A 13,406-nucleotide genomic window follows, 5' to 3' on the forward strand; every position below is an offset into this window, starting at 1 on the left:
ACTGCTTTCCAGAGCGGCTGCACCAATTTGCATTCCCACCAACAGTGCAAGAGGGTTCCCGTTTCTCCACATCCTCTCCAGCATCTATAGTCTCCGGATTTGTTCATTTTGGCCACTCTGACTGGCGTGAGGTGATACCTGAGTGTGGTTTTGATTTGTATTTCCCTGATAAGGAGCGACGCTGAACATCTTTTCATGTGCCTGTTGGCCATCCGGATGTCTTCTTTAGAGAAGTGTCTATTCATGTTTTCTGCCCATTTCTTCACTGGGTTATTTGTTTTTCGGGTGTGGAGTTTGGTGAGCTCTTTATAGATTTTGGATACTAGCCCTTTGTCCGATATGCCATTTGCGAATATCTTTTCCCATTCCGTTGGTTGCCTTTTAGTTTTGTTGGTTGTTTCCTTGGCTGTGCAGAAGCTTTTTATCTTCATAAGGTCCCAGTAATTCACTTTTGCTTTTAATTCCCTTGCCTTTGGGGATGTGTCCAGTAAGAGATTGCTACGGCTGAGGTCAGAGAGGTCTTTTCCTGCTTTCTCCTCTAAGGTTTTGATGGTTTCCTGTCTCACATTTAGGTCCTTTATCCATTTTGAGTTTATTTTTGTGAATGGTGTGAGAAAGTGGTCTAGTTTCAACCTTCTGCATGTTGCTGTCCAGTTCTCCCAGCACCATTTGTTAAAGAGGCTGTCTTTTTTCCATTGGATGTTCTTTCCTGCTTTGTCAAAGATGAGTTGGCCATACGTTTGTGGGTCTAGTTCTGGGGTTTCTATTCTATTCCATTGGTCTATGTGTCTGTTTTGGTGCCAATACCATGCTGTCTTGATGATGACAGCTTTGTAGTAGAGGCTAAAGTCTGGGATTGTGATGCCTCCTGCTTTGGTCTTCTTCTTCAAAATTCCTTTGGCTATTCGGGGCCTTTTCTGGTTCCATATGAATTTTAGGATTGCTTGTTCTAGTTTCGAGAAGAATGCTGGTGCAATTTTGATTGGGATTGCATTGAATGTGTAGATAGCTTTGGGTAGTATTGACATTTTGACAATATTTATTTTTCCAATCCATGAGCAGGGAATGTCTTTCCATTTCTTTAAATCTTCTTCAATTTCCTTCATAAGCTTTCTATAATTTTCAGCATACAGATCCTTTACATCTTTGGTTAGATTTATTCCTAGGTATTTTATGCTTCTTGGTGCAATTGTGAATGGGATCAGTTTCTTTATTTGTCTTTCTGTTGCTTCATTGTTAGTGTATAAGAATGCAACTGATTTCTGTACATTGATTTTGTATCCTGCAACTTTGCTGAATTCATGTATCAGTTCTAGCAGACTTTTGGTGGAGTCTATCGGATTTTCCATGTATAATATCATGTCATCTGCAAAAAGCGAAAGCTTGACTTCATCTTTGCCAATTTTGATGCCTTTGATTTCCTTTTGTTGTCTGATTGCTGATGCTAGAACTTCCAGCACTATGTTAAACAGCAGCGGTGAGAGTGGGCATCCTTGTCGTGTTCCTGATCTCAGGGAAAAAGCTCTCAGTTTTTCCCCGTTGAGGATGATGTTAGCTGTGGGCTTTTCATAAATGGCTTTTATGATCTTTAAGTATGTTCCTTCTATCCCGACTTTCTCAAGGGTTTTTATTGAGAAAGGGTGCTGGATTTTGTCGAAGGCCTTTTCTGCATCGATTGACAGGATCATATGGTTCTTCTCTTTTTTTTTGTTAATGTGATGTATCACGTTGATTGATTTGCGAATGTTGAACCAGCCCTGCATCCCAGGAATGAATCCCACTTGATCATGGTGAATAATTCTTTTTATATGCCGTTGAATTCGATTTGCTAGTACCTTATTGAGAATTTTTGCATCCATATTCATCAGGGATATTGTCCTGTAGTTCTCTTTTTTTACTGGGTCTCTGTCTGGTTTAGGAATCAAAGTAATACTGGCTTCATAGAATGAGTCTGGAAGTTTTCCTTCCCTTTCTATTTCTTGGAATAGCTTGAGAAGGATAGGTATTATCTCTGCTTTAAACGTCTGGTAGAACTCCCCTGGGAAGCCATCTGGTCCTGGACTCTTATTTGTTGGGAGATTTTTGATAACCGATTCAATTTCTTCGCTGGTTATGGTCTGTTCAAGCTTTCTATTTCCTCCTGATTGAGTTTTGGAAGAGTGTGGTTGTTCAGGAATTTGTCCATTTCTTCCAGGTTGTCCAGTTTGTTGGCATATAATTTTTCATAGTATTCCCTGATAATTGTTTGTATCTCTGAGGGATTAGTTGTAATAATTCCATTTTCATTCATGATTTTATCTATTTGGGTCATCTCCCTTTTCTTTTTGAGAAGCCTGGCTAGAGGTTTGTCAATTTTGTTTATTTTTTCAAAAAACCAACTCTTGGTTTCGTTGATCTGCTCTACAGTTTTTTTAGTTTCTATATTGTTTATTTCTGCCCTGATCTTTATTATTTCTCTTCTTCTGCTGGGCTTAGGCTGCCTTTGCTGTTCTGCTTCTAGTTCCTTTAGGTGTGCTGTTAGATTTTGTATTTGGGATTTTTCTTGTTTCTTGAGATAGGCCTGGATTGCAATGTATTTTCCTCTCAGGACTGCCTTTGCTGCGTCCCAAAGCATTTGGATTGTTGTATTTTCATTTTCATTTGTTTCCATATATTTTTTAATTTCTTCTCTAATTGCCTGGTTGACCCACTCATTCGTTAGTAGGGTGTTCTTTAACCTCCATGCTTTTGGAGGTTTTCCAGACTTTTTTCTGTGGTTGATTTCAAGCTTCATAGCATTGTGGTCTGAAAGTAAGCATGGTATAATTTCAATTCTTGTAAACTTATGAAGGGCTGTTTTGTGACCCAGTATATGATCTATCTTGGAGAATGTTCCATGTGCACTCGAGAAGAAAGTATATTCTGTTGCTTTGGGATGCAGAGTTCTAAATATATCTGTCAAGTCCATCTGATCCAATGTCTCATTCAGGGCCCTTGTTTCTTTATTGACCGTGTGTCTAGATGATCTATCCATTTCTGTAAGTGGTGTATTAAAGTCCCCTGCAATTACCACATTCTTATCAATAAGGTTGCTTATGTTTATGAGTAATTGTTTTATATATTTGGGGGCTCCGGTATTCGGTGCATAGACATTTATAATTGTTAGCTCTTCCTGATGGATAGACCCTGTAACTATTATATAATGTCCTTCTTCATCTCTTGTTACAGCCTTTAATTTAAAGTCTAGTTTGTCTGATATAAGTATGGCTACTCCAGCTTTCTTTTGCCTCCAGTCGCATGATAAATAGTTCTCCATCCCCTCACTCTCAATCTAAAGGTGTCCTCAGGTCTAAAATGAGTCTCTTGTAGACAGCAAATAGATGGGTCTTGTTTTTTTATCCATTCTGATACCCTATGTCTTTTGGTTGGCGCATTTAATCCATTTACATTCAGTGTTATTATAGAAAGATACGGGTTTAGAGTCATTGTGATGTCTGTATGTTTTATGCTTGTAGTGATGTCTCTGGGACTTTGTCTCACAGGGTCCCCCTTAGGATCTCTTGTAGGACTGGTTTAGTGGTGACAAATTCCTTCAGTTTTTGTTTGTTTGGGAAGACCTTTATCTCTCCTTCTATTCTAAATGACAGACTTGCTGGATAAAGGATTCTCGGCTGCATATTTTTTCTGTCTAGCACCCTGAAAATCTCGTGCCAATTCTTTCTGGCCTGCCAAGTTTCAAAAGAGAGATCAGTCACGAGTCTTATAGGCCTCCCTTTATATGTGAGGGCCCGCTTACCCCTTGCTGCTTTCAGAATTTTCTCTTTATCCTTGTATTTTGCCAGTTTCACTATGATATGTCGTGCAGAAGATCGATTCAAGTTACGTCTGAAGGGAGTTCTCTGTGCCTCTTGGATTTCAATGCCTTTTTCCTTCCCCAGTTCAGGGAAGTTCTCAGCTATGATTTCTTCAAGTACCCCTTCAGCACCTTTCCCTCTCTCTTCCTCCTCTGGGATACCAATTATGTGTATATTATTTCTTTTTAGTGTATCACTTAGTTCTCTAATTTTCCCCTCATACTCCTGGATTTTTTTATCTCTCTTTTTCTCAGCTTCCTCTTTTTCCATAACTTTATCTTCTAGTTCACCTATTCTCTCCTCTGCCTCTTCAAGCCGAGCTGTGGTGGTTTCCATTTTGTTATGCATTTCGTTTAAAGCGTTTTTCAGCTCCTCGTGACTGTTCCTTAGTCCCTTGATCTCTGTAGCAAGAGATTCTCTGCTGTCCTGTATACTGTTTTCAAGCCCAGCGATTAATTTTATGACTATTATTCTAAGTTCACTTTCTGTTATATTATTTAAATCCTTTTTGATCAGCTCATTAGCTGTTGTTATTTCCTGGAGATTCTTCTTAGGGGAGTTCTTCCGCTTGGTCATTTTGGATAGTCCCTGGAGTGGTGCGGACCTGCAGGGCACTTCCCCTGTGCTGTAGTGTATAACTGGAGTTGGTGGGCGGGGCCGCAGTCAGACCTGATGTCTGTCCCCAGCCCACCGCTGGGGCCACGGTCAGACTGGTGTGTGCCTTCTCTTCCCCTCTCCTAGGGGCGGGATTCACTGTGGGGTGGTGTGGCTCGTCTGGGCTACTTGCACCCTGCCATGTTTGTGATGCTGGGGATCTGGCGTATTAGCTGGGGTGGGTAGGCAAGGTGCTCCGGGGCAGGAGGGGCAGGCTTAGATCGCTTCTCCTTAGGTGATCCACTTCAGGAGGGGCCCTGTGGCAGCGGGAGGGAGTCAGATCCACTGCCGGAGGTTTGGCTCCGCCGAAGCGCAGAGTTGGGTGTTTGCGCGGAGCGAGCAAGTTCCCCGGCAGGAACAGGTTCTCTTTGGGATTTCGGCTGGGGGATGGGCGGGGGAGATGGCGCTGGCGAGCGCCTTTGTTCCCCACCAAACTGAGCTCTGTTGTCAGGGGGCTCAGCAGCTCTCCCTCCCTTTGTCCTCCAGCCTTCCCGCTTTCCGAGCAGAGCTGTTAACTTATGACCTCCCAGACGCTAAGTCGCGCTTGTTGTGGGAACACAGTCCGTCAGGCCCCTCCGCTTTTGCAAGCCAGACTCGGTGGCTGTGCTTGGCCGGCGAGCCGCCCCTCCGCCCTGGCTCCCTCCCGCCAGTCCGTGGAGCGCGCACCGCCTCGCCGCCCTTCCTACCCTCTTCCGTGGGCCTCTCGTCTGCGTTTGGCTCCGGCGACTCCGTTCTGCTAATCCTCTGGCGGTTTTCTGGGTTATTTAGGCAGATGTAGATGGAATCTAAGTGATCAGCAGGACGTGCGGTGAGCCCAGCGTCCTCCTAAGCCGCCATCTTGCCGCCGACTCCTCTGAAACTATCTTAACAATTACCCATGAACACTCTGAGACAGACAAAATTAACCATCATTTTAATCACCTTTTGATGACAAATTGCAACACGATAACAAGAGTTTATTTGACCTTCAGAAAACCTTAGGTGGAAAAAGTTTTATATATTTAATGCTGATGACTCTAAAGATATGTCTATCTTAAACCAACAAACTTAAATCTGTTTAAATACCACATATGTTCCATCTGTGTCCATTTAAAAGTTAATCAATTTGTTCCCCATTGTCTAATTTTACCTGGTGCACCAGTGGGGAAATCTGAAGTGGGTGGTCTTTGCTCCTCAACATCTAGGGTGGGAGGAGGAGCTAAATGGTGCCTGAGGCATTGAGGCCAGTTATGCAGGCCACACCCCAGGTGGTGCAGAAACAGGAGTGGGGGTGGAGGGAGGGAAGGGAGAAGAGGAGAGATGCCACCAGGAGGTAGAGAAAGGGGGTTTCCAGTTTTAAATCTTGTCAGCTTGGATAGATGAATAGATGCCATGTTTTTTTCCTTTCTACCAACAAGAGGAGATATGCAGTCCATGTCAGGCCAGAGAAGACTGGGAATTTTCCTGAAGCAAAGGGAGTTTCAGCAGCTGCTTGAGAATATTTCTTAAAGTCCCTGTTCTAGGTAGACTGACTAGAGACAGTTGGCTCTAACAGTTGGTTTTGAGGAATTTCCCCCCTCCTAATATCCTAGATGGGATCCCTCCCAATGTATGATGTTTCAGGACAAACATGAGGGAAGAGATAACTTAGTCTTCTTGGCCACTCCCTTTGTAGGGATTTAGACACCTCTTAGCATTGTCAGGTCAGTAGAAACCCCTGACTTGGATCAGGCCTCTGTGGACCTGATTCTGCCTTGAGCTGTATGAGGTTGTCATGGAATTGCAGGGTAGGACCCACTCAGGCTCTGTAGCTGAAACCATGGAGCATGGGCACTCACACACATGTTCAGACAGACCGCATACTTCCATCCAGTACTTCTCTGTCCTAAGTGGTGATTCTGTCACCTGGGAGGTGTTCAAGCTCCCCTTCCACCTCTAGGGTGGGCCTGAATTCGGTCCTGGGTCCCTGGGGGATATTTATCTGATCTGAAGTCCTGTCCTGGCAGAATTTTCTGATTCCTCCTAGAGTCTGTTTAAGCACAGCAGTAGCCAACTATTGTTGGTCCAAGTGAAGGTCAGGGTCCAGTGAAGTCACAGGCGGTGTGCCTTTCTTTCCATTACAGGGGCCCGCAATAAGTGGCCTCTCCACTGGCCTCTGACAATGGTGACTCAAGGGGCCAGTGTGGGTGTTGGCTTCCTGGCCAATGCACCAAAAATGTTATAGCAAATACTCTGAGCCCAGGAAAAGAAAAGCAACAAGCAGTCAGAGAATCAGAAAAGACTGTTTATTTCATACTGGTGCCAGCCCAGCAGAGTCACCTCCAACGGCTTAGCATCTGGCTTGGTTTTTACTGATCTTTTATACATATATGCTTCCGGGTTGGTTGGGACTAGTATAGTCATGCTTCAGGTTCCTGGCTGCTGGCTGATACAAGAGGCAAGCAAGATTGCAGAAGCCAAAAGCATGCAAGGGGAATAAACAGGCTTGGACATCTGGCTTACCCTTTTGTTTGTGTTTACCAGCTTTCCTTCTCAGAGACATAGCATTAAACCAAACAGACAAGAGTTCCTTTTCTCATAGAACTTACACTAATTGAAGATCATTCTTTTTTTTTTTTTTTTAACATTTATTTATTTTTGAGACAGAGAGAGAGCATGAACAGGGGAGGGTCAGAGAAAGAGGGAGACACAGAATCTGAAACAGGCTCCAGGCTCTGAGCTGTCAGGACAGAGCCTGACACGGGGCACAAACCCACAGACCGCAAGATCATGACCTGAGCCGAAGTCGGACGCTTAACCGACTGAGCCACCCAGGCGCCCTGAAGGTCATTCTTAATAACCTCTGGCTACTGACCAAGAGTATGTTTTTGAATCTCCCCATTAGGTTAAATTCCCAATATCGTCCAGAATTTCTCATCTTGTTTTTGAATTGCACATGCATGATCTATTGCTATTTGTGTTCTTCATGAGAACATGTTTCATGTGTCCTATGTCAGCACTGAGGTAACATCCAGAACCTTTACAGGGCCAATAAACTATAGCTTTAGTTGCCACTTGTTTTTATAAATAAAATTTATAGGCACATGGCCATGCCCATTTGTTTAGGTATTATCTTTGACTGTTTTCAGGCTACAGTAGCAGTTGAGTAGTTATAACAGAGACCATATGACTTACAAGTCTAAAATATTTACTATCTGTCCCTCTAAGAGAGTTTGTCAATCTGAGTCTATTCTAGATCATTTACCATAGGTTTAAAATTTTTTTAAATGTTTATTTATTTTTGAGAGAGAGAGAGAGAGAGAGAGAGAGAGAGCACGCACACACACGTGCACGCGCATGAGTGGGGAGGGGCAGAGAGATAAGGAGACCAGAATCTGAAGCAGGCTCCAAGCTCCAAGTTGTCAGTGCGGAGCCTGACATTGGGCTCAAACTCATGAACCATGAGATCATGACCTGAGCTGAAGTCAGATGCTTAACCACCTGAGCCACCCAGGTGCCCCTACCCTAGGCTTTTAACACAACCCTCCTGAACCCTCATTCTATGATACCTTATTTCTTTAATTTAGTAGGCATATAAAGATTTGGTTCCAGACCACCACAATAAAGTGAATATTGCAATAAAGTGAATAAATGAATTTTTTTGGTTTCCCAGTGCATATAAAAGTTATGTTTACACTATACTATAAAGTATACAATAACATACTTAGTTTAGTGTAGCCACCTTCAGTAATAATCTTAGCTAGGTCTTCTGGATAACTTGTTGAAGCTTCTATATCAGTACTTGATGCTTCACCTTGCACTTTGATGTTAGAGAGATGGCTTCTCTCCTCAAACCTCATGAACCAACCTCTGCTAGCTTCAAACTTTTCAACTACAGCTGGCTCCCCTCTCTCAGCCTTTACAGAATTGAAGACAGTTAGGGCCTTGCTCTGAATTAGGCTCTAGCTTAAGGGAATGTTGTGGCTGGTTTTGCTTTCTTATCATTTGCAAGTTCATTGGGTTAGCACTTTAAATTTCCTTTAAAAAGTTTTGCTTTGCATTCACAACTTGGTAACTGTTTGGCGCAGGAGGCCTAGGTTTCAGCCTGTCTTGGTTTTCTACATGCCTTCTTCGCAATGCTTAATCATTTCTAGCTTTTGATTTAATGTGAGAGATGTGTGACTCTCCTTTTCACCTGAACACATAGAGGCCATTGTAAGATTATTAATTGGCCTAATATCAATATTGTTGTGTTTCAGGAAATAGTGGGGCCTGAGGCGGGGCGGGGGGGGGAGAGATGGTGGAACGCTGGTCTGTGGAGCAGTCAGAACACATACAACATTTATTAAGTTTGATCATTTTATATAGGCACAGTTCATGGCACCTCAAATAATTACAATAGTAACATCAAAGATCACTGATCACAATTCATCATCACAAATATAACAAAAATGAAAAAGTTTGAAAAATTGCAAAAATTACCAAAATGTGACACAGAGGCACAAAGTGAGCATATGCTGTTAGAAGAATGGTACTGACAGACTTGCTTGATGCAGGAGTGCCACAAACCTTTAATTTGTAGAGACTGCAATATCTGTAAAATGCCATAAAGTGAAGTGCAATAAAATGAGGTAGGCTCGTATTAGGATAAAGAACAAATTTGGGCTGTTAATATTGCAAATGTGCTCAGTTTGCCAACAAGCAGTGTTGTCTCAATGCAATGGCCTGAGAGAGGAGGTTGCAGCATAGGTGTGTGTTCCTCCTATTCTCAGTTCAATAATTCCAGAAAAGTTTGGCATTCAGACTAGGCTGAAAGGAGAAAATATTTTCCATTTACCTTCCTGCCCTCAGTTACCATGAATGTCTGCAGTAGGACTTACAACACCAAAGGTTGGGTTCTGGGGATGTAATTTTGCCTGGATTAACTGCTTGAAGAGGGCAGAGATTGCTGTATTTTCTAAACTCTTTGGGTGTTGGGTGTGCAACATATTATATGCACCAATTTTTTTTTAATTTTAAAATAATGGGACACATGAGAAGCTGATTTTAATTCTGAGGTCCTGAGGAACCACACACATTCTTTTTTTTTTTTTAATGTTTATTTATTTTTGAGAGAGCGAGAGAGACAGAATATGAGTGGGGGAAGGGCAGAGAGAATGGGAGACACAGAATCCAAAGCAGGCTCCAGGCTCTGAGCTGTCAGCACAGAGCCCAATACGGGGCTCAAACTCACAGACTGTGAGATCATGACCAGAGCCAAAATCAGACGCTTAATCGACTGAGCCACCCAGGCGCCCTGGAACCACACACATTCTTAAGAAAGATAATAACCAAGGCAACAGCTGCTGAAATAACTCAAACATACTTGGGTTCAGAATAAGACATCTCTCTCTATGCCTGAGAAGAATAAAAGCTTTTGAAATAATGATAATAATGATTATAGAACTTTAACTTGACAATTTTGGATTTTAGTTTCTTTGAACTTTTACTTTTGAGATCAAGAAAATTTTATTTAGTGCTATAATGATTTTGGACATTAAACCCACAGAAGCAAGGCAATTTGATTTTGGATTGAGTTGTTTTGGACTTTAAATTATGTGTACTTTAACTTGTAAGGAAATTTAATTTGGGGACATTAATGTCTCTCTAGGAAGAGACATTAATTACAATGGAAGGTAATTTGTATTCAAATGTATAGCTCTTACATGTGGTAGCATTTTTTAAATGGTGTATCTTGATGTTTTTATTTAATCTCCTTGCAAAATCTTTGATGGCCTATGTTAGAATGTGGCCAGACATAGCTTGAAATGAGAAATGTAGACATTATATTGCCTTAGAGTTAATTTAATTGGTGACCATTTTTAAAACATTCTAGCAGCAAATTCGGTGCTATTTACCAGTGTTATCAGGAGGATCCACAAAACAATCATGGCTAGTATTGGGGAAGAGGGCTTATGAAGTTGATATAGAACTGCCATAATAATTTCTGATCTTCTATTAGAAAGGGATAACTACTATCCTGGTTGACTGTAGGTCAAATGAATTAACAGAACAAATACTTCTCAACTTCTCAGGTCTTCTTGTGGAGGTACTTCCCTAGAGTAAGTTTCCTGACATTTTGTCCCATGGAGCAGGAGGGAGACTCCTGATAAGTGGTTGACAATTACTGATATAAGTTTCTTGGTTGGAGCAGAGCTAATATGTTACTGGAGATTCTGTTTTCTCTTTTTCTCTTTCTACCCCAGATTAGGCTTTTGTGCTCGGTGCGCTTAAACTTCCTTGTGGCTTTCTCAAGTTTTAGAGTTACAGAGAGTATTGGCAAGTCCTAGAATTCTTAGTCCTAAATCACAGTCTCCAAATATTTGTGTCAGTAATAAAAGTGATATTTTGATTTGCATTCTGTTTACCTCTCAATGGGTTTAGAACTTGTGCAAGAAAGAGAGGGGTGTTATGTATTTGACACATTGAGAACTCAGCCTTAGATTTTTTTGATTTTGCTGAACGCTGGTCTTCTAGCTTAGTTTCCTAACTTGATCTGCCTACAACTTGATCTTTTTTTTTCCTATAGTATATTATCTGTCAATTGTCCTTATTACCATCTTAGTGTCAATAAATAGAGATATGATTGTACTCTTCATTTGAAGTGAAACTTGCTAAAAATTATTTAGGAAACATTAACAGTAAGGTAGAACAATGTATTGGGCTTGTGTAAATGGATGAAATAAACTTTGATTGGATGGATTTGGAACCTTTCAGGTATTAGACATTGTGTATATAAAACATTCATCTACTTCGGTTGAATTTTTCACTCTTTTTTCCAAAATTTTGTTATCATACAGATGGAGTAAAAGAACATTGGATTAAATTCTAACAACTGTATGGTTGTAAATTCTCATATCTCTAATCTAAACCCATCCTGGGAACCTGCCCACATGCCAAGGTTATTGCTTTTTAGTTTGTTTCTGATCACCTTTTATTACTTTAAGAAATGTCTGAATCCAAACTTTATAGATAGCAAATTCCACATAAAATATATATGGATATAGTTCTTAATGTTCTTTTGTAGCTTCTTGTTTCCTTACAACCTAGAAAGCACATCATTTCTTTTCATATTGAAGAAAAATCACACCATTAAGTTTTAATGTTCAAGATATTTTATAGTTGCTAAAACACACTTCTGATTCTCTCTCATTCATTACATATGGTTTGGGGGATACTACAGTAAGATTTTTAGGTTTGAGTACATTTTTTAAAGATCATGTTTTAACATGTTTTACAATTATGTGTTTTCATGGCCTCTAATTTGTAATTTGTTGCAATTAAATGAAAGTGTAGGAATGATTTTTTATTGATATGTAAATAAAAACCCGTGAATTTATTTGATCCAGGTGACAATAATGGAAAATAAATTCAAGTGAAAACTGTGATCAAATTATAAGTGAATGTTTTTTGTCTTTTTTTTTCCTATTGCTATTATGGATTCAAGGGGTCCAATTGCAGAAATATTTAATTTCTGAGTTTTCTTCTTCAAATATTCAGCAGTGTGAAAGTAGTTTTTAAAAGAATAATGTTTCATTAGTCAGCTAGCCACAAACATTTCTACCTATTCTTGAAAGAGTAGCAAATATGCTTTACATCATTTAAGATATCTATGAAGAATTTACCTTGAAAGATGGAAAAAATATTTCAAAGGTAAATATAACACAAGAACTGGCAAATCTAGTTCTCTACCCAAGGGAAACTAAAAGCTTGACATTTGTCAGCTAGTAGTTACATTTTCAACTGAAAATAAGAAAATACAGATGAAAGAACTATGATTTCATGCAAGTCATGAACAAAGTTGTCATTTATTTGAGAAACATTACTGTCTTGTGTTCAGGGCATGAGTCTTATTACTGTATATTTGTCTTTGTAAATACAGTGTCAGTGCATCTAAGAGCAAGAAATGATTTTGTTTCCACAGTCTCAAATGAACATCACCCTCTTGATTTTCTTCATTTTAATGGGCTTTGAAATGATCATCGGGAAGTGGATCACATCTCTAACTGCCAAGATGCAATTTGGTCAAAGAAGCTGTTTAGCTTTCATCCTGTAATCAGAGCTGGTGATCTAAGAAACATAAAGATCTTGTATTTGCTGGGTGAGTACTAATTAAAACTACCAACAGAGTTCAAACATCTACTTAATGCATGAGTTCATGTGGAGAACTATTCAAGACCAGCTTATCAGGTGGTAGGTTAATGTTGAACATTATGTATAAACATCAGCACACCCATACACTGTCTTTATTTTTTCTCCTTGAAACAATGACAATATTGCATCACTCTTTCCCATTATTTTTGGAAATACTTGAAAACTGAGACATATTAACAGTATCTGCTGCACTCCCAATGTGAGCAAGTCAGTATTAAAATGCCCTTCTCAGCTATGCATCAGTGTGGGAGAAGATGAGGGCTTTTGTTTTTAGTAAACCTTTCATTTAAATATAACATATTAACAGAAATGGATAGGGATATTAGCATTTAGTTAGATGGCTGCTGAAGTTCTGAAAATAAGCAATCCTTTCAAATATTTTTTTAAAAAAATCAATGCTTTTAAGAAATTTAATTCAGGATTGGGGTAAGTAATGATGGGAAGTATAATAGAGGTGACTAGTTGATGTTTTGAGTTCAAATTCAGGCTCATCCATCTTCTTCTAGCTGTGTGACCTTTGAGTAAACTAAATAATGTTCTTAACATTTCTTTCTTCATCTATAAAGTAGGAATAGATTCAGTTTGTATTTTTTTCATTGTGGGGCAAGGATTAAGACAGTGTATAGAAGTGTTTTAGCACTGTGTTTGGCACATAGCCAGAACCCAATGTGAGCTAAAAATGATATTAACAACAGTAATAAAAATGCTAATAATAGTAAGGAGCAGAAAGGGTTGAGAGGAGTAGTCTGCTTTTAAGGGACAGTAAGA

General features: G+C 40.0%; 1 long non-coding RNA gene across 1 annotated transcript in view; it reads left to right on the top strand.

Annotated features, from left to right (window-relative positions):
• The first annotated feature begins 12,415 nt into the window (after nucleotides 1–12,415).
• The window catches only part of LOC125149440 (uncharacterized), a 179,041-nt gene continuing 178,050 nt past the window's right edge, over nucleotides 12,416–13,406 (top strand). Inside the window, exon 1 of the long non-coding RNA XR_007145914.1 lies at nucleotides 12,416–12,585. This is a non-coding gene — a long non-coding RNA (uncharacterized LOC125149440). The remainder of the gene's footprint in view (nucleotides 12,586–13,406) is intronic.

The sequence above is a fragment of the Prionailurus viverrinus genome, chromosome D3, assembly GCF_022837055.1.
Source record: "Prionailurus viverrinus isolate Anna chromosome D3, UM_Priviv_1.0, whole genome shotgun sequence".
Taxonomy (NCBI): domain Eukaryota; kingdom Metazoa; phylum Chordata; class Mammalia; order Carnivora; family Felidae; genus Prionailurus; species Prionailurus viverrinus.